This window comes from Motacilla alba, chromosome 1 (genome assembly GCF_015832195.1).
Source record: "Motacilla alba alba isolate MOTALB_02 chromosome 1, Motacilla_alba_V1.0_pri, whole genome shotgun sequence".
Classification (NCBI taxonomy): domain Eukaryota; kingdom Metazoa; phylum Chordata; class Aves; order Passeriformes; family Motacillidae; genus Motacilla; species Motacilla alba.
Genome location: NC_052016.1, coordinates 26,664,958 through 26,687,106, shown reverse-complemented (window position 1 = coordinate 26,687,106; position 22,149 = coordinate 26,664,958). Strand labels below are relative to the sequence as shown.

General features: G+C 36.7%; 1 long non-coding RNA gene across 1 annotated transcript in view; it reads right to left on the bottom strand.

The window, feature by feature from the left end:
- LOC119705704 overlaps nucleotides 1-22,149 on the bottom strand; it is a 215,318-nt gene that overhangs the window by 118,841 nt on the left and 74,328 nt on the right. The gene's annotated exons all lie outside the window — the stretch shown is intronic.

Genomic DNA, 22,149 nt, shown 5'->3' with positions numbered 1-22,149 from the left:
GCACAACTAGTAGTCATGCAGATGATTATGAGGAAAAAAATAATAGGTGTAACTCCCACTTGTGGATAGTAACTTTTTTTGAGGAAAAATTAAAAACACTACTTTTACACAAATATTCCCAACACTTAACCTGTGATCTGTGGCAGAACTATTATTTCAAGATTCTGTGCAATGTAACGCAGCAGATATGCCCAATTTGCTTTGAGACCCCCAGGCTGGGTGCCAGGCATGGTACAGCTCAGGGAGTACGGAGTTAACCAGCTCTGCAAAGAAGTCAGAGGATTTGTTCCCAGTCAGGACATTGAGCTGACACAGCAACATTTCTATTACTCGACCCAGCTCATTCAAAGCTAGGTAAGCTGGAGTGTCTCTGCATGGTTTAAAGGCAATCAAAGTATTAGTTTGCCTAAGGAAAAATATTCTACAAAGTTTTCAAAGGAGGCAGCAAGAATATTTCTGCATTTGGACTTATAGCTTAGTTCCTTCCTTAGCTATGCAGAAAAAATGGTATCTGGAAAACCAAATTTGAAGGCTTTTTTTTAAAACTCCTTTTGCAGGAGAATGATAACTAGCTCCTTTAAACCCATGGAGCTACATATGTAGCCAAAAATACCTCTACATATTAGATACAATAATATCTATTATAGATATTTTTAAATATATCTTTCTTCATAGCTCTACTTCATCTATACTTAAAATAATCAGTTCACCCTGCTGTTTTAAGGCACTCATGTCTAAAAATTCCTCTCAGCACTCCATGCTGGTTTTTTTAATAGACTACAACACATCCTGTCTTCCTTTCACTTGCTTTCTGTCATATGTTGGTGTAAATAACAGCAACGAAACCAAACAGTTACAATCATTCTCACTACTTGAATTAAAAGTATTTATTGCAAAACATATGTTTCATCTGCCTCAGAAACAAAACTGCACAGGCTTTTCAAACCATAAATTAACATCAGCATCATTCTAGCACAATGAGCAGAAGTTTTCATACATGTAATCTTACCATTTAAAGCAGTTTCTAACTTACTGAAAGAGGAAATCTAAATTTCACAGCAGTTCCAAAACCTGGTGATAATAGAAGTTCAAACATTTTGGTTTCTCTGTTTTATTTGGATATTGCTCTTTTGGTGGAGGGTTTTTTTCCCTCTGATTCAGCAAGCTTAGATCATAACTGTCTAGTGTTGAATTTGACTCCTGTTTGGCTATGACAATTTATTGTATGGGAAATAAAATTCTTGGTAAAGAGAATGAATGGCAACATTCATTCTTCTGTGTTGAAAATCATGTTGTCTATCTTGCCTTCAATGAGCTTGTTACAAAATATAAATCTGTGCAGAAATGCAAAAGAAAGGAAAATATCAAAAGACATCTGGGTTATGAACACCAATCAGACTTACTTTCAACTCAGGTATAAAACTGCAGCTTCAAAATTCACAATTTTTTCTAAGAACATTGTTAAATATTTAAAAGGCACCTTGTTCTACCATCACATCAGAAAAGAGCAACAAAGCATTTTATCAGGCAACAGAGCTCCATTAATATTTTTTCTTCTGATTTTAAAAACATATTTTGTGTCACTCAATGGATGGAGAAACAGTGATAGAAAGGGCTGTCACTCTGCCAAAAGCACATACAGAACAAGACAAGTGAGAGCAATTAAATTTCTGATCAGGATAATAATTTAACTGCAGATCTAGAGACTATAATAATCTGGAACATTTAAGAAGCATAAAAGATTACAAGGACTATGTTCCATAAATTATCATACACAACTTGTCACCTGAAGGTACTTCACCTGAAGGGGCGTTGCATTTCATACCACTCTGCCAAAGATGCTATTTCTTCTAACAACAAAGGCCTCAAGAAATAGAAAGTCACATAGCATAGAAAGAACTGTTTATGTATCTACTCAAAGCAATACAGAGAGAATTCCCAAATGCAGGGTCATCATTCCCCTAGCTTCCTTCAGCAGCGTAGTGTCTTTGTTGCCCAGACACTTGATAGATCATGAAAGGAAAAAAATGACCTGATGCTTCAAGTAATCCCTTGTCCCATTCATGTACAGTGGTCTCCTCAAAATACACTGAATTGATACTTCAGTATGATGCAGATAAAAGGTAAGGTGGGTGTCCCATATTCAGCCACTGGACAATGTCATGCCCCTAACGACTCAAAGATTCAGCATAGTACTCAAAACCACCAGCAAAAGGCCAGTCCTTGAGAATTAAGGGCACCTTTTTATTGACATTTCAGTACATCACAGACCTTGCTGCTTGCTTAGGAAAAAGTGGTAAGTGATGATTTCTTCCACCAAGAGAGAAAAAACATGGCTACTTGTTAATGCATCAGGTGCAGCTGCTTTATCACAGCCATTCTGAGGCAAATAATTTGGGGTGACATTCATCTCAAGTTTTTTTTTAGTCTAAAAAGTCAGTAGTGTAATCTAATCTATTCATTTAGCTCCACTTGAAAGTCAGTGAAGAAAGCCAGATGCCTCCAGCAGACAAGTCCTCAGTGCATCCTAAAGCAGTTGGATGAATTGTCCTCCACTAGCAAAGGAGAGACACATCATCTGTTTAGCCTCAATATCTTTTAAATTGCTAGAGATAGGCAAGATGAATCCAAATGTCTGAAGGACATTTGTCAAGTTATTAATATCCCACGCTCTCACAGAAATCTTACTTACTAAAGCATTATTTTCTGATCTTAGAGAAACAAAGGGAACTTAGGGAATCAATTTGTTTTTAAAGCTCACATATGCTGACTTTATGCATTGACTATCCACCTGCCAGATGAGGCCAGTTGCAAGAGGAGATAACAGGGATAAGATTGCAGGACCCTGCAGTTATGTTCACATCTGAAAGCACTTTGGTTGCATATGGTGGCAGGGAGTGGTAAACTACCCTCAGGCTTGCCAGAGCCCACCCCAGCAGTGAAAAGAAATGCAGAAGATTCAGGGAGTTTCCAAACAGCCTGTTAGTTCATTTAGTTCAGCTGTGGTGAATGGTGATTTGCTGCTTGGGATCATCAGGCCATGCAGTTGGTTTCATGTAAGTTTCAAAGGACAGCCTTCTTGTGTAAAACAATGCTGCTGCAATATGGGGACAGCTCACAATTTGAACTTGAGAGCTGTGGGTTTTTTGGCAGGAGATCTTACCAGGCATACCACTGAGAAAAACTAGTTATCACTCATTTTGATCTATTGTATGGAACTTTTCCAAGTAAATAGCATTTTTTAAGCATGGCTATTTCCACTTCTAAAAAGCACTTGCACCAATTTTATGCATTCAAGACTTCCATCATATTTATCAAAAGTGTGGTGTTTTTTGCTATATTATACAGCATGTGGATCCCAATCCAAACTCAGTGAAAGACAGCAGCTCACTGCATTTTTCATCATAATACTGTGTGACAAATGCACTTATCCTGCCTTCTGAGTAACAAGGCCTATTTCAAATTTTTAAAAATTACTGTCACTACAATTTACATTTAACAATGTCTTTCTTGGCTAGTATGGGGAAAATACTGCAAGGAGAATTCACAAACATTAATTTTACTAAAAGCACACATTTGCTTTGACAGCATTTGCAAGGGTCATTGTTTGACTTGCTCAGATATTCAGGCTGTATTTTTCTCTTTTTTTTTTCTTTTTTTTTCTTTTTTTTTTTTTGGTGAAGTCACTTGTGGGAAAGCTATACCTGGGCAAACAGATAAGAAGGTTTATAAAATAACTCTTCACATAGCCATGAAGCCTCTCATTCTCCTCCCTGATGAAAAAAGGTTTACAGAATCATAGAATGGTTTGAGTTGAAAGGCACCTTAAATATCATCTAGTTTCAACACCCTTGCCATGGGCAGAGACACCTTCCATTAGACCAGGCTGCTCAAAGCCTCATCTGACCTGGCCTTGAACACTTCCAGGAATGGGGCATCCATGACTTCTCTAGACAACCTGCTTCTATGCCTCAACCACCCAAAGTAAAAAGATTCTTCCTAATACCTAAACTAAACCTCCTCTATTTCAATCTAAAGCCCTTGTCCTTTCACTACATGCCCTTGGAAAAAGTCCCTCCCCATCTTTCTTGTAGGCCCCCTTCAGGTCCTGAAAGGCTGCTATAAGATTTCCCCAGAGCCTTCCCTTCTCCAGGCTGAACAGCCCCAACTCAGTCTCCTCACAAGAGGGGTGCTCCAGCCCTCTGATTATCTTCATGGCTCTCTTCTGGACTCACTCTAATGTGTCCACACCTTTGTTATGTTTGGGGCTCGGAACCTGACTCATCACTCCAGATGGGGTTTCACAAGAGCAGGACAGAGGATGACTTGTGGTCTTGACTTGTGGTCCCTCTTCTTTTGATGCAGCTCAGGATACATTTGACTTTCTGGGCTTCAAGAGCACATTGTTGCATCATGCTGAACTTCTCATCCACTAAGACCCCAAAGGCCTTCTCCTCAGGGCTGCTCTCAATCCGTTCCTCATCCATTTTATGCTTAGGATTGCCTTGACGCAGCACCTTGTACTTGGCCTTGCTGAATTTCATGGAGTTTGCACAGACCCAGCTCTGAAGCCTCCCAAAATCCCTCTGGATGGCTTCCCTTCCCTCCAGCCTGCCAACCACACCTTGCTGTGGTCAACAAACCTGATGTAGCTGTAATCAATCCCACTGTGCACACTCCTAACTGAGGTGCTAAACTGTGCCAGACCTGATACCAGCCCCTGCAGAACACCACTCATCAACGGGCTCTACTTGGACATCAGGCCCTTGACCACAACTCCTCAACAGTGGCCATCCAACCAATTCCTTACCCACTGAATGGTCCAGCTTTCAAATCCACCTCTCTCCAGTTTTGAGACAAGGATGTCATGTGGGACAGTGTCAAATGCTTTGCAGAAGTGCAGGTACATGCTGTCAGCTGTTCTTCCCTTTCTGAACAATGCTGAAACCTTGTCAGTGAAGGCCACCAAATTTCTCAGGTACAAATACCCTTAGTAAAGTCCCAATCATCTCTCACCAAACAACTCCTAAATTTCCACGTGCCTTAGCATAGTTTCTAGGAGGATCGGCTTTGTGATCTTGCTAGGAAACAAGAAAGGTGAGACTGACCAGCCCGTGAGTTTCCCAGGTTTTTCTTTTTTATCTTTTTAAAACTGGGGGTTCAGTTTCCCCATTTCCAATCAGTGAGAACTTCAATGGACTGCCACAACTTTTCAAATATGATGGGTAGAAGCTTAACCACTTCATCTATTAGTTGCCTCAGAACTCAGGATGTTCAGACATCAAATCAGCAAATAAAAACAATTCTGCATGACAAAAAAATAGAGATCATCAAGTAGTTGCACAAGCTTGTAAAGGAATATAGTACAATAACCCCTTCATAAAGAACTACTTAGACATTTGTCTGAAAGAGCTTTAAAATAAAGTACCAATCTGCTTTAGTTAAGCACAAATTATTGAACTCAGTGTGGGAGAAATTAGATGAATTCCTACTATATCTGCATCATAAAAAAGATTAGAGTAGATGATCTAATAGTCCCTTCCTGCCTAAAATCCTATCAATAAAAGGGAAAAGATGCTGCACTATTCACATTTTCAGCAAATATAGAAAACAACCAATAGAAAATAGGTTATTTTCCCCTCAGTCAAAAGAACATTAAAAAAGAACATTCAAGTTTCTTGATTCCCACTGTAAAAGAACCTTCTTGTATAATCATAATTTTCCAAAGAAAGAGAGGAAAAAAAAGGGTCCAAAAAGGCACTCACACAAAGCATTTGCTGAGCAATTTTGAATAATGAACGAATTAGTGGGGAAAACCTGTTTGTGGATAATTCATGAACAGAAAAGAAGATGACATTGGTCAAATAAATTATTTGCTGTAAATAGTTCATTCAGCTCTGGCTTCAACACACGTTACCTATTAAATTAAACAGAGCCCAACACGACAGCAATTATTTAGAAAGTACAATCTGGCCACTTGCAAACCTGTCCAGATTGTTTAAATTGTTTCTTTTTTAGTTGATATGTCATCTTTCTCCTCTCTCAGAGTTAGGCCACTCTTGCCTACCTAAAATACCACTCAACATTTTTCAGCTCTTTAAGCATATTTTCAAAATTGTAAAAATTAATATTTTCCAGCTACAACTGATCGAGGTTAAAAAGATTATTTTCTTTGCTAGGACTTGTATGGATGCAGACCTCAGAGGATGAAGGTCTTGAGATTATAGGCAAATCCATTTCCAGTTTCTTGTTTCGCTTTTTTCCCTAAAATGTCTAGATGTACATTTAGGTTTATATCCTGTAAATCAAGTCTGCATTTTCTTTTCCACAGTTCAAGCAATTATTTGTATTAATATTGGGTTTCATTTCACTGAATTCAATAAATTCTGAATAATAACTTCTGCTTAGTTAATTTCAGTCTCTAACTTACAGACCAATCAATTCTCTCTTGTGCTCTTTATCCCAAGCCTTATTTCCTATATTCTGTAGTTCAGACCACTTCTCCACAAACTGAATTATCTGTTTTGCAGTCTGTTTCTGTCAATAAATATGAACCATTTCACTTGTTACCCTTTCATATTGTTGAACAGGATGGCAACAGAAGCAGTCCAGGTTTGTGAGTATGAGCACAAAACTCTTTAGAGCTTCAGGCATGAGGCAGCTTTGCTCTGTCAGCAAAGAGAAACACAACCCCCTGTCCTGCGCACATTCATACCAATAAAGTAAGGCCAAAGGGCCAGTGAGACTCTGCAAATTATCTGAAAATTGTGTCAGGCTCTATGACATTTTTATCCTTAATTTAAGTATTCAAGACCTCCATGAAGAAAGCTTCCTGCTTCCATATGGATCCTGCCTGATCTTCACAATGTTCTCCAGAATGCCTTAAGATCTTCTATAGATGCTTTTACTTATTGTATTCTGCCAGGTGGGCTTCACCATTCTACTGGATATTTTCTAATTCACATTCTCACCTTCATCTACATGTCTGGTTTCTCTGTCTTTCCTTACTCTCATTACATGTGAATGTTCTTTTGAAGTTCTCTATCATCCTGTGATGCAATTTCCTTCAGTCTTGGATGAAGACTTTCTAGGAGAGTTACATTGCTGCACCATAGGGTAGAACCAGTTTGCTGGAAATGCAAGGGCTAGTAATCAAAACAGACCAAATAATTTTGCCCTGAGCTCTGTCCAGTGGAAACAAAGCTTTGCCTTGATAAAAGCTCTTAGCATCACAGGCATTACAATTTCATATGGGCTGTTCTGCATAAAAAAATGTATTTTCTATATTCTTTCTTATATTTGAAAAACATTTTATTCACTGCAATTATACCTGAAAGTAAACCTTCGAAATATTTCTTCCTCTAAGTATATTTTTCTAAGAGCTCGATTACACACACATACATACACACACAAGCACACGCACAAGAAATACATAACAAATCCTGGAAACTGCTTCTTCCTTTTACTTTACTTGCTTGCTAACAGAAAAAATCCAGATTCCATATAGGGAATTGAAGACGATTTTTCCTTATGGTACAATTTGATGGAGTTGAAGGAATCCTTTAGGTAACAAAAAAACCCCAAGTTCACATCATGCTAATAAGTAGATAAGCAGATGAGAAGCTATCTGAGAAGGTGAGATTTCTCCATTGTATTACTGACTGCACCCATCTAAACAATGTGACAGATCCTAACCAGGCTCAGTTTTTCAGTGAAGATTTAAGGGCTAAAATTTATAGCAGGTTGAACATGTTACTGCTATGTCCTTTAGCATACGCACAATTCAGAAATCAGTGCAACATCTGTGTCTAGAAGTCTGTGGTGAGTTCTAGAGGTGATGACACATTTTCCTGAACTAAACTCCAGGAGAGGATGAAAAGGGCATAAGATGGGGGAGGAGCTGGGCAGCACACAGAATGAGGGGATAGCATGACCATAAAAAAAAAAAAGATTGTAAGAAGAAATATGCTCAAGGTTGCACATTCTCAGAACAGAGACCTGGGGGTTATTTTGCCATACAGAAGTAAACTGAAAGATCAGTGACACTCAGTAGTTATTCAGGTGACAATAAAGATGCCTGTGCTTAATGCAGCGAAGAAAGCAAAAGGAGAAGAGGAATAAAGTGGACAGAAAAGATGGCCAAACAGACAAGACAGTAGAAGCACAGCAAACAGGCTTGAGATGACCTGGTTAGGAGACAGCAAGAGGAGACAGCCTTAATCAGCTTGAGCATAGATAAAGAGAGGGACAAGTGCTTTGACAGCAGTCAAAGGTCAGATCAGCGGATCTCAAAGTACATTACTATGTCATTAATTAAGCAGCTCCATACTCCTGGAACCTGGGTACATAAACCTGATAGCCATTACAAAAATCACTATAGGTTGACAGAGAGTGGTTCCGTGACTTTCCATGAGGTCACTGAGCTGGGAACAAAATTCAAGCAGTACAAATCCTCCAGCAGCTGCTTCGAGGACCAGGCTGTCCTTTGTGCTTTTGGAACAAGGGAATTCACATTGTGAGTCTAACTGCAGTCATGATCATTCTGGCAATAAATAACCATTCAAAAACTTTTCTTGAGTGTTCAGCCGCAATAAATGTAACACAAAAGGGCATTTTTACGCAGTTAGCAAAGACCAAACTGGAGGCAAAGCTAGAAGATAACCAGTCAATGGCATCATTTACAAGTGAGACAGATGATAACGTAATTAAGTCATAGGTTCAGCAAAACTTGCGACGATTCATCTCAGAAGAACAGAATTTAGAAGAGAAATTGAAGAAGAAAAACAAAGAAATGTTCTTCATTTGGGCCAACCAGAGAAAAATAATTAGTAGAAATAATGTCTTCTCATGTGACAAGAAGTTTTTCCAACTTTTCAAACTATAGTATGAAAAAAAATCTTTTTTCTACATCAATTATAAGGTAACTCATTATGTTGCAACATTGTTGATCAGACCTTGTAGATCAACAGATCCTTTTAAAGCCCTAATCAAAGTCCCGATCAAAAATTCAAATCCAATTACAGTTCAGAAATGAACCCCTTTTTTTTTTGAGTGCAGTTTACTCCAAGGACTATCCTGGACTCAGAAGATTAGGTTACAGTCTTGAATAAATGCAAAGTAAAGGACATACAACAAAACAGATTATATGTGATTTATAAACATGGAATTAATTGATCTATAATCATTCTTGTTTGTTTTTTTTTATATTAGCTGTTTGGATTCTTTTTTTCAGAAAACTAAATTTTCCAATTTTTCTTTATCTTCTTTTGTTGGGTAGCATTTAAAGTCCTGCAAATAATACAGTATGGCAAGGAAAAAAAATTTGTTTTTTCTGCATGAGAGAACTGCTCCTGTCCCAAAGAAGAAGGTGGAATTAAGGTTGAGTTGGTTTGGATTATTTTGTTGGGTGTAGGTGTGTGGGTGTGGTGAGGTTTTTAAAAGCATGAGAGCCTAGGCCTCACCCAAATTAGTAGGATTTTCTCTCAACTGCCATTTTTAACATTGCAATAAATTGTATTCCTTTTTTTTTTTTTTTTTTTTAATGTAAGTGGTCTGCACACCATTTCTATGGGGTTTTTTTTTCTGGAAATTTTCCTGCCTCCCCCCACCCAAACAGAATATCAGTAAATACCAGAGACTAGCTGGGTAAATAATATTTGCTTGGATTTTTTTTTTTTTAATTTTAAATTTATGAGTTCTAGAGTTTCATCGTATATCTCCTTGTATACAAGTCTATTCAGGAAGGGATAGTTTTCAATTTCATTTCAAGCAGAACCCCACAAAATAATTTATCTTTTTGCAATACATATTTTGTAGCACTGAAGGTTCACTTTCTCTTGAGTCCAAAAAAAGAACCCAAAAACCCCCACATCTGCATCAACCAAAAAATATTGAAATAATTCATGGACTTTGAATAACTTTTGGGGAGTGGCTTCAAAAAAAAAAAAAATCATCCTTTGGATCTGGTCCCATTTCTAATCTTTCACAGGGTTAAAAAGACTAATGCATTCTTAAGGCATGTGTGAAGCTGAAAGGCAATATTACTCTTGCTCAAAGGATTTTAAGAAGTTACTATTTGATTAGCATAGCCAGTTCTGATTACTGGATCCAAGGTAGATCAAGATATTCCAGATGCTCAGCCACCTATTCAGCCACACACCTATTCCGTGGATCTCAACTCTTTTATAGCAGCACAGACACAAAAATTCACAATGGATCTCCAAACTTAAAAAAGTGTGATCTTCATTTACCAGGGGGAAGTAAACTGCCAACATCCAAGTAATCCTAATGGCTCATGTAGTCACACAAGCAATTGTTTCTCTGGTATTATCTAGCAGCATTCTTATGCAAAATATAAAATAATTTAGAAAATAGCATTAGGTGAATACAGTAGTCGTATACTTATGCCAGGATTTACCTGGCTGGAGGCCAGATAGATAAGCAAATCCACAGCTTTCACAAGAATGTGAAAAAGGACAAAATACCTCCTATTCTATTTAGGAAATTATTTCTGTTTCTTTCTCAGTAAAGCAACACACAATGTAATTTATTGAAACATGTAAAGAATAACACAGAGAAGCTCAATATAGCCAATATATTTTTTCATGTATCCTTATTCGGTAATCTTTAACATATTGTTTCCTACCCTACTTCTTCAAAAGTCAGTCTTTTTTAAGTATTTCCCTCCCTTTTAGAAAGTGGTTAAATGTTTCCTTAAATCTAGACATTACGAGGCTCCATAAATCTCAAAAAGACTTAAACATGTGGCTAAATTTAAACACAAAACTTTAGAGAATCAAGGTTTATAGAAAAGACTGTAATCTACACCAGAAAATGTTCACTGCATTGAGTATACCTTTATTTTTTCCTCTACAAATGTCTTTATTTCAAAATGTATAGGTAATACACTCTATGCAGCATGCAGTTACAGTGGGGTTTTGTCCTGGTGTACCCAACCTACTTCTATTTTTCCTCAAAATCACTCTTCCAGCATCCTGCTTTTCTTTGAACACTTCAACCGCATTAATCAGGCTGTCAGATTCACTTTATTACTTTTTCCAGGACAATTCTGATCTTAATTCTGGCCTGCAATACTTTTAAGGTATCCAATACAATACACAGAGCATTTGTAATCACTGTTTTATGGTTTTTCACCTTCCACTATGTTACAAAAAATAGCCCATTAATCATGTCAATCAAGTTTGTGTGTATGATTCTCAAAGCTTTTTTCCAATCCCTTTGCAAACTCCTTCAGTATTTATTAGCATGCAAACACACTTTTATAAATAGAAATGATTTAAAATCTCTATGCAAAAGAAGATCCCAATGTTTCAACCTCAGATTTTGTCCTAAAATGGAGACAAGAATATTTGTTTCTCAAATCCAAGAGTCTGAAAACCATGTCAAGGCAAACTAGGAACCACATGCCCCCTCTACTCCTGTGGTCCTGATCCTTGGTGCATTCCACACGTCCCAGAAACCACACACAGATGAAGCAATGCCTGGGGAAAGAGAAGGAGGAAAGAGGTGCATGCTCCTTTCTGTTCCTCATCTAATAAGGACCATTACCACTACTTCAAGTGGTGGAACTTCAAGGTAGAAATATTCATTTTGTTGGTTTGTTTTTTGAGTTGTTTCTGTTGTTGGGGGTGGGTTGGTTGTTAAAAGAATGAAGCAGTTTCTATTCAGATTAAATACAGCAAAGAGTACAGTATTTTATTTCAGCTTCAGAAATTGTTTTTTAAAGATCAGTGAAATAAATGTTAAGATCAAAATGTTTTTCATGTGGAGGATTGCAAAATATTTTTGCCACCAAAAGAACACACAAAATTCTGGGGAGAATTTTGACTTCACTAGGTATCTCTTGATAATCACAAAACTTTTCTGGAATTTACAGAAAAACTGAGAAAGCACGCTGAAATCTTATTTGTATTCACAACACATTCTGTCAGTTCTGAGGAGCCTGCCTGAACAAACTTGGGACAAGGATGAAACAGAGCACATTTTCACCTTGCTTGGAGATCTGCTTGGGAGCTGGGACCGGGTAAACTTTTACAGGTGACTGATGACATGCAATGACTACTCTGGGAGGCTCAGCTGTGAAGAGAATGTAGGAAGTCAGTACTGAGTAACTCCTTAGTCAGTCTCCTTCCAGGTATTTCCATGCAGTATCTGAAACATAGGACATCTAATCCACTGTAGTGACACAAATCTTGGCTAATGGTCCATGACAGCCCCACCAAAACTGTTTTCTAAGGTAATCATGTATGACTGCAAGAAGCAGTAGTAGGAGTTTGCAGTCATCTGCAAAAGATTTCAGACTTGAGTATAAAGGCACAAGAGGGCAAAAAGAACAGAGGAACAGTCTGAGGAAAGGGGCACAGGAGCTCAGGGATATCAGCACTGTCAGGCTCAAATGCCCCCAGGCCAAATCAACAGCCTATGTTGATTCTGAACTTGAGGAAAACTGACAGCCCAGGAACTAGACCACAAAAAAAACTACATTTATACTTGCCCTAAACTTTCTTTTTAAATTCTCATCGTTCATCTTCAATCACATGCCAAATAAACCCTGTGCTACATGAGAACATTAAAAGTGGCAATTGAAACACTGTTTATTTTTTTTCGCCCTAAGAGACGTAAGGCACAAAAATGAGCCTATGAGTCTTCCTGTATATTTCCTAGAGAAGAAATTGTTCTTCTTTACTAATATGGACAGATCAGACAAGGCTTTGTCTCCAGAGGGGCAACAAGAAGTCCTTGCAGGCTGAGTGAAAAGCTCATGTTTTTATACACTTAATACACTGCTCAAGGCCACCTGAGGACTTTGTGGGGATAGTTATAAATTTGTTTCTGTGTCTTTCCAGAGGCACAGTATAGGCATCCTATTCCAGTAGTTCTGCTATGTTCAATTGGTCTGTGCAAGGAAACTGCAGGACATTTCCAAAAACTGTCACACAGGTGCTGGCATGAGTGTACAGCTGGTGGTAAGCATGGAAAGGCTGAAGTCCAGGTGAGGACCAGCTGGACTGCAGCCAGTGTACATGACAGGGCCAGTACGGGCATCTGGCACTGTGGGAGGGGTATAATTCACAGCCTTAGTATGTCTCCTGCGTGTAAAGCAGAAAGACCTGCGGTATTCTCACACCAGTGAGATAAACATCAACACCACCAATGCTGGCATTGCATCTAAGGGTTGTCACTACTATGTTCAGTGAAACCTTTTGTAAGCAAGCTGCAGTCTTACGTAGGTAGCCTTACTTGAGTACTCTAGAAATTTTAATAGTAAGAATACTGTGTCATAACTGTGTCATAAATTTTGCATGTAGTTTGCTTAACACAGGCACACACAGAGTTATACAATACATATCCTTATAGTCATACACACTCTATTGTGAACTTTTCTTTTGTACTTTGCAAGCACATCACTAACAAACTCATTTTAACTAATTTTCCTTGCAGAAGGATAAAACAAATTTTTTATACCACGAATAAAGTGCAATTGATTTTGGCAAGATGGTATTCAGGAGTCACAGCAGGACACAGGCTAAGTCATAGAGTCCATAAGCTTTCTGTGCTCCCTTTAGCTATCTGAGCTACGACTATTAGCAACACTTTACCTAGTATAAACCACATAAAGCCTAGAAATCAAGAAAACATGAGAATAATCCCAACATAAATTAGTTGATACATAACCAGGACGCTTTCATTGCAGTACTAGTATCTATGTATTAATAGTTTACCAATGTGACAAATCACTGACAAAGCCAATGTGCCTACCCACAGAAAGCTACATTTTGTCTTGACACATCAATGAAGCAAATTCAGTGAATTGAGTAATATGAGTTATTCAATCTGTCATATAAGTTAACAAGCAGTGCAGGATAAATTTGGTGGAATAGAAAAAGTTTCTACAACCACATTCCATTTGTAGTACTTCAAGTTTTGGAAGATTTTAACTTTGAAATTTAATTAATAATTCATTATTAATTAAAAAAAAAATCCAACCCAAAACATACAGCAGACCATTCATGAGCAAAATGTTACAACTGTTGAACGAAACATGATATTTACTCATTTTTTGAACAATGACACCACCCAAACCCCCAAGCTAGTATCCCATAACACTTTGCTAGGAACTATGCAAATAAAACAGAAAAAAGTGTTCCCTTGACAAAAGTATATGGGAAATATTTCAGTGGATAAGAGGGAGTAACCACATTTAACAGAATATATAAATTTAGATATTCAAAATGTCTCTTAAGCCCTCAGATCAGCTGAATGAAATCTTGGTCTGAAGACAACAAAAAAACCTAGTAAGTTTAACAAAAGCAGAATCTCACTCTTTTTTGCTTGTAAAGCTTCTTTGAAATGCAGGTCTGTAATGTCTACAGTGCCACAGAGTTCAGAAGATTAAAGCTGTTGAGTTTTCTAAACCACAGAATACCCCAGAGTTAAGCCATGGGAAAGTATTGAAATACATTTGCAGAGAGTCTAACAAAAGTGTTCTTGGAACAAAAACTGCAAAAATTGCGTCTTCAATAGACTTCCAACCATGCTGGTAGACAAGAGCAAAACCTTCATCCTCTGACACTTTCAGGAACCTTAACAAAGACTGGATGATGGATAAATAGTATGCCATAGTTCAGCTGTATCCTACCTGACACACCTAAGCATAGTGCGGTCAAGTGCACTTGCACAAACCCAGTCAGCAAATCTGCTGAAAGCCCCCCAGAAGACAGACTGCAGTTTACCGCTCAAAAGATTTATCAACAGGCCATTGTTATAACGTGAGTAACCACTGGCAAAAAAACCCCATAAAACATGGGGTTTGTTTGTTTACATTCATCATGTCAGCTCATTCCTGCGTACTGCCAAGGCTGAACAGAATTTGCTATTCTAGTTTCCCAGCTCTTAGAAATACAGCTATCTTTTAATCCCTCAGCTATTTAATCCATGTGAACTTTGTGACTGTGTCAAAACTCCAACATATGAAAAGATTTTCAAGGATATCGGGATAACCAAGAATGAAAAAAAAGTCACATAGCACATAGGAGTTTCTGAACAGCATTTAAGGCAGACAAATTACCTAACTTCCTGGTGTTTAGGACATATCTGCATCTGGAATATGCTGTATACCCAAACAAGCCAAGAAGCCAAGACTTGTTCTGGACACAAAAGCAGAACAGTCACTTCAGCAGCATAAAACACCAATGTTAATTAAAACAAATTTGGTTTCTATTTCATAGCTCCAGTGAAGCATTATTGAAAAAGTCTCAGCTATCCCAGCAGGCACACACCTTCTTCATTCTTCTGTATTTTAAAAATTCTTCTTTATAGAGTTTGAGCAATAAAAATCTAAACTTAGGAAATTTAGCTCACATATTTAAAAAACCCATGTATTTTGTGTTTATAATATCCAGCAGTAAATATTATCTCAAATTTCTCCTAGTACATTGCCTAGTAAGAAATTTTTGTAGAGTAAGAAATTTTTGTAGATTTTGTTAAAAAACATTCCCAGAATCATTTCGATTGGAAAAGACATCCAAGGTCATCGAGTCCAGCCTTTCACCGATCACCACCTTGTCAACTAAACCATGCTATTAAGTGCCACATGCAGTTGATTCCTGAACCCAGGGATCATGTCTCCACCACCTCCTTGGGCAGTCCATTCCAATGCTTAACAACAGTTTCCATGGAAAAATTCTTCCTGATGTCTAACCTGAACTTCCCCTGACACAGCTTGAGACTGTGTCCCCTCATCCTGTCACTAGTTGCTTTGGAAAAGAGGCTGACCCCCACCTGGAGGAGAGAAGAGAAGGGAGAGAGGAGAGGGAAGAAGAAAGGGATATTTACTAGATTCAAACTCTAAGATAGTAGCTTAATGCAAAACAAGAAATGTAAGGACACAAGATACACAACCTTAATGTCATACAACTCTTCACTCATGGTGAATTCCTTTGTGGAACAGATAATAAGGAGAATATGCATGCTCCTGAACATGGATATTCTCAGTGAGACAGTGTTTTCATTTAGAGGATTTAAAACTCATCTCAAACCCTAGTAAATTACAAGATTCTTTCAAAAGTCTGCACACATGAGTTCTGTGGAATTGTAAATATGAAAGAAATGCCTTTGCTTTGCTGGGATCCAAATTCATGCTTCAATCCCTTTCTTCTTTGTAAGCCATCAGTTCACTGGTGCCTGGGGTTGTTCAGTGCTTCTAAAAATTAGATAATTAGATCTCTGTCCCTAGATATGAATTTAGAAGTCTAGAAATTGCCCTATAGACATGGGCTTTCTGGCCAATGGTGTAATAAGCGTTCGTTCTTTGATTTTTCCTTTGTACTTAACAAAACAGTGCAAAAAATGAGCCATTTCAAATCCATGTGTGTAAAATATTCATTGCAAGGCCAAAGTTCAATACATGTTGGCTAGCCTGTGTTTTCTTGTACATATTTAAAGGTGACTCTGAGATCTAAAGGATTGGCATCATAACCTGGATCCCCAGGTGAAAGGAACTCCAACTATCCTGTTGGATAATTTCTCTTTTCACATAACTAAAATAATAAATTGTAGTGGTAAGTCTCAGATCCAGACAGAGACTTTATGAAGTCCAGAAACAAAACATGTGCATCATTGTGATAACTGCAAGAAAACAGAACCAGGAATCTCCTTATTTCCTCTGTGTTGGCAAAAGCAACCACAGTGGTCTTTTCAGCTATAATTACCATTGCTCTCTAACAGGGTTTCCTTATACCACCAACCTAAATGGAAGAAAAAATTATGCTCAAAATCATCAAGGCTACGCTAGTAGATCCAATCTCTACTTGCTCCTTCCTCCATCAGTCAGTGTTTCTAGACATCCCTGTTGTCATTTTCTTCCAGTTCCCCTCAGCCCTCCAGGTTACAAGAGCAGTCAGCAGCATTGCCTGCCTTGATAATTTATGGGTATGATTCTCTCTTACTGACAGCAGCCAATTGTACCATTAAAGGGCAATATGTTGCCATGGTAAAGAAAGAGTATCCAAATGTCTTATACACAATAAAGGCATTAATATGCAGCTATTGCCACTTGCACCTCGTAATGCTGACAGAGAAAAGCAAGACTGCTAAAAGTAATTATGCTTTATTCTAAAAGAGTGACAGATGTCTTAAGAGACAGGAGTGTCAGAATAGTAGCTGGAACCTCAGTAGCAGGTGGAGTAGAGATATATAGATATGCACAATCTTAAGATAGATTTTATTCTTTTATAGAACAAAAGACAGACTTTATTCTTTTATATATAACATATATAAAAATACAGTCTACATATTTTAGTTCCATATAAATAAAAATAAAGTAATAATAAATAGCCATAAAAAACACTGTTGGGGTTTTTATTGTTATTGTTGTTGGTTATTATGCATTTTAGCATGCAGATTTTCAATAAACACATTTCAGTGGTGGTATATGTCAAGGCAGTGATAAAATACTCCATACTTGAAAAAGCACTCAAATCTAAAACTCTGTTCAAACCCCAGTATCATGCAGAGGTTATTTTTTACCTCCTCTGTGCCATTTTCACACTGCACTCAGAAAGCACACATTAAAACAAAACAAAACACCAAAAAACCCAATTTCACCAACTACTTAGTTCCATTGCCGGTTAAAAAACAAAAACCCATACAGAACCAAAAAATGCATTGAGGAAAAAAATAAATTAATAGCAACTATGTTTACTTCAATTTTCAGAAATTCTTTTTACATGCTGACAAAGGCATTATTTTGCCCTTGATCTGCCCCAACAAAAAGGCTCTTTCAAAGATAATTGCATATACTTCACATATTTCCTTAAAAAACACTAATCTCTCCTTTATATCCTATGATTGAACGTTATTTGTCTCCTGTTTTTTTCCCAAAACTTTTATTTTAACATTCTCTAGAAGCATGAAGTGTCTTTAAGAGATCTAGTTTGTCTAGAAACTGCCTTATTCAGGGATAACTGTGGTTCAAAAAGAACTCTCAAGACTGAGTATTTGGGACTATCTTACACTTTTTAAGAATACATTTTAAAGCAGAAAGAACTAATCTGTATCAAAAAACTGGCAACTTTTATTTCATAGTGTTGGTGTCACCATCTTATAAATTGGAATAAAATAGCAATTCTAAAAACCTATTCCAAAAGAAATATTTGTTTTTCTATTCATATCCCTAACAATTAGAGCCTTTTCAACCATTTGTTTAATTAAATAAAAAAAGTGGTAGATAAGAAAGGAACACCATATATAAACATTAAAAATGGCATTTAACATGGTAAGATTTTCAAATTTAATAGTTTCAGGTGACTAACATCTAAGTGTTAAGCTAAAACTTAAGGCATCATTAAATATGGCTTTTATAACATAATACAAAGAAAATACATAATGGAAAACACAGCTGTGGCACCAAGTCTCAGTAAAACAAGGTCATGCTCCAAAATCCCCTCAAAGTTTTTTCTTTTACAGAGATTTTTGTGTTTTCAACCTCCTCCTGCAGTTCTCCAAGTGAAATATATTTTAAAAGGTCATACTTGGTGGTCAGAGTTAAAACTACTATCCCCACATTTGAAAACATCCACATAAAACAGACCTGGAATACTTTAAAATGTATTGATATCAATGATGGGAAGTGTTTTGTAAGGTTCTAGAGAAATCCATAAACCCTTGTTTTTGGTTATGACTATATATGTGAAGGACCCTTTAAACCAATAATATTCTATTTACAGGCTAATCATTATCATACTTTACACATAAGAATGATCTGATAAACTGTATTCTATTGGTCACAGTCTTAGGGGTTAAATAACCCTCCAATTTCCTTTTTTTTTTTTTTTTCTAGAAGGGAAAATAAACTTATCCTGCTCTTCTTTTGTCTTTTCACTGGCCAGACATGTAATCAGTTTTTCTAAATGCATTTATGCCAAAAATAAATGTGTTATTGAGCACCTGTAATTGCTGTTGGTAGTGGAACAGAAAATATTTTAAATTTAGTTTTAGACTGACTTCCACTTATTCCAGCTCCAAACCACTGCTTTTATTTTAAAAAAATATATCAAGGAGGGCAAAGTATAGCCATTGTAATTACAAAATAAAAGCAAATTTTACCAACATCTCTGAAAAATGAGTCTTTATATATTCATCTTTCACAAGTTTTTTAAAATATGTTATCTGTGTACATCTAGATCCTTTAATGGCATGTGAAAAACATGCTTTAAGTGGTATGGTTTTTCAGATTTCTAAGGTTCTATTAATACCAGTTAAAACCGTTTTTTGCCACTAAAATTTATTCCATATATATCTGGTATTTCTGATACATAGTACACCATTTCTGCATTTTAGACCTCAGCCCAGCAAGTGCACAATTAGATAAAACATTTACATGAATGCAGTCTTATTGAAGCTTTTTGTGTTGAGCATTTTTTGTTTAGGTGGCAGCATAGCTGGTCCTAAAAATTAACAGAATGAAAAGGAATGAGTCAAATTAAAGATTGTGATAAAGTAACTGGAGTTCGACCTTTAAAAACCAAGTACAACTGCATTATTTATTTCAGTCTCCATGTTCACCTTTTGCTTTGTGTGGGGTAACACACCATCTCTCTCCCACTGCTATCAGTGCTTTTAATTTTAATCACAATTGGTGAATCCACAGAGATAAAACACTGGATTTCATTTCAAGAATAATATATGTCTTATCTTGCTGTCCTTTTTTTCTTAAAACAACCTACTGCCTTTCCTGCTGGCATGTGCATCCCGGCACTCAGCCGAAACCTCGAGGAGCCCTTTGGCAGAGAGGCTGTCCCCCCACCCCAGGCCAGGCTCCTGGAACAGGCTGCCAGGGAAGTGCTTGAATTGTCATCCCTGGAAGTATTTAAAACACAAGATGCTTACAGTTTAGAGGTGGCAGCACTAAGGTAATGATTTGACACTATGATATTAGAGACCTTTTTCAACCCAAACAATTCTGTGATCCTTCACACACAGTTCTTAAGTAACAAACAATCATTTGCTGAGCAATACTGCTTGAAAATATTCCCTAACAGGTTTTCATGGAAAACCTAGTCATGATTTTTGAGAAAATTTCCAAAATGTCTGTCTTTTTCAGAACAATGTAATAAATTTTGAGAAACATCTGCCCTCACTGATTTTTTTTCATCAAAAGGCCAACTTCATGAAATCAGAAGTATTTAGACTTTTAAATGTCATCCAAATGTTTGCTAGAAGGGATTTTTGAACACCTTGTGCCACTGTTCAAATTTCTGATGGACTTCATTCTCTGTCATTGAGTGTACATGAATCATCATTTGTAATATGAGAGATGAGCTGCCTGTCATGGATTGTTAAACCCATTTAGAAACCCCAATATAGAGGGAGATGTTGGAGAATTAGTAAGAATGTGCTCCAGATTTGTTATTTCACTGGCCTGCAATCTGTATAATCATTCAAGCAAGCATAAAAAGTCAGTTCTTTTAATTCTCTGCCATGTTTTTCCTGGTTTTATCACAAGAAAACATCTGCTTTATTTACATGGCTGAATTGGCTGTAGTATCAAATTTTTATGCGAGTTAGTTGTTGTATTTTAATGAAAATTACCTTTTTCATTTCCCTCTCAAGACTATAGCTTTCCTCTGAGATTGCCAATAACAAATGTCTCCTGCAGTGACAAGAAAATGAACTGGAGTGTTTGGGAACTACACTTGCAGGTATTACAACATTTCAAAATTGGATTTGTTTGGAAACCAGAACAGATGCACAAACTTAGAGATTACCCCCCAAAAATACTTTAAAATTTGCACTATAATCTATTATTTCCATTTTCATATTTCTGCTTCATTACATAAGCTACATTACATATATTTCTGTGTAAAAATGTAACACACAAAATAATGAATTTATGGACAGACAGCATTTTATTATTTATTGATCCCCAGCATAGCTGTCTCCTAATAGCACCAAATAAAACAGAAATATTCAGGGTTAATACTCAGCTATAAACAGAAGAACATATCCAGTTAGAGATCCTAGAATAGAAAAGTTCAAATAAATTTAGTTTTATTTTGTTAAAAAAAAAAGAACATTTCAATTTTGTTGCAATTTTTTCCCCTTTCAGAAAAGGGTTTCATTGCAGGATAATCAAAATGAGGTTTTGCCTTGACCTCATTGCATTGCTTTTTCTCTCTTTCATCTGTTCATTCTGACTACATAAATGCCAGGTCATCTTGATTTACTACTAAACGTAATATCATTTGTACAAAAAAGGCAAATGATCAAGTCAAAGCAATTATCTTCATCATTCTTCAGTAGCACCTGGGATAGAGTGATGCATGCCCTAAAAATCTGGATTAATTCAATCATTTTTTCTTCCAAAATAGAAGTATTTCATCAGTACAAGTTAGCCTAAACCTAGGTAAAGTGAAAACAGAAATATAACTGTTTCCTCTGTTTCATGGTCAAAATTGGTTTCCCAGTTTGTATCTGTTAATGCCTACAGAACGAGAAATGTGACCTCATGTTTATATTTTTCCACTTAATAAATGCTGTTTGATATTTTCAAAGGCATGCTGGGGATTAGAATATGCATTAATTCTGATTTTAAATATAGCCTAGAGCTCTTTAATAGCCTTTAAAATGCTAGCTATTTTCTATAAGAAAACACAAAATCATGTCTGCTACTACATGTGCATACTCAAAAAAGCTGTATGATTTAATTTTTGCCTTGGAAAATAAAGCACAGTTATTAAAAACACATTTCCATATATTAAGTTATTTTAAATGGCTTAAAATTTAAAACAACCACAATCTTTTGGTTTTGGTGAAGTTCATTCTGACATCACTTGTCCTTGTTGTTTTTCCTCTGAATCCTTCCATGCAAGCAACATTTACTTTATTTAAAAGTAATAGTGCACAGGTATTTACATCCTGTATGCAGCAGACTATCCAATCTAGATTTAGTCACCCTGCAATCTGCCAGACTTACAAGTAAATGTAGTGATAGAGGTTGTTACACAACACTTGTAAAATGCTAAATAGTAGCCTTAGAAAAATTACCTACAAGGCTACAGAAGATCAGCAATTAGGTTGTTTTTTAGTCTTTGAGATGATGTGCTGATTCACCTTAGGTAACATAAAGTA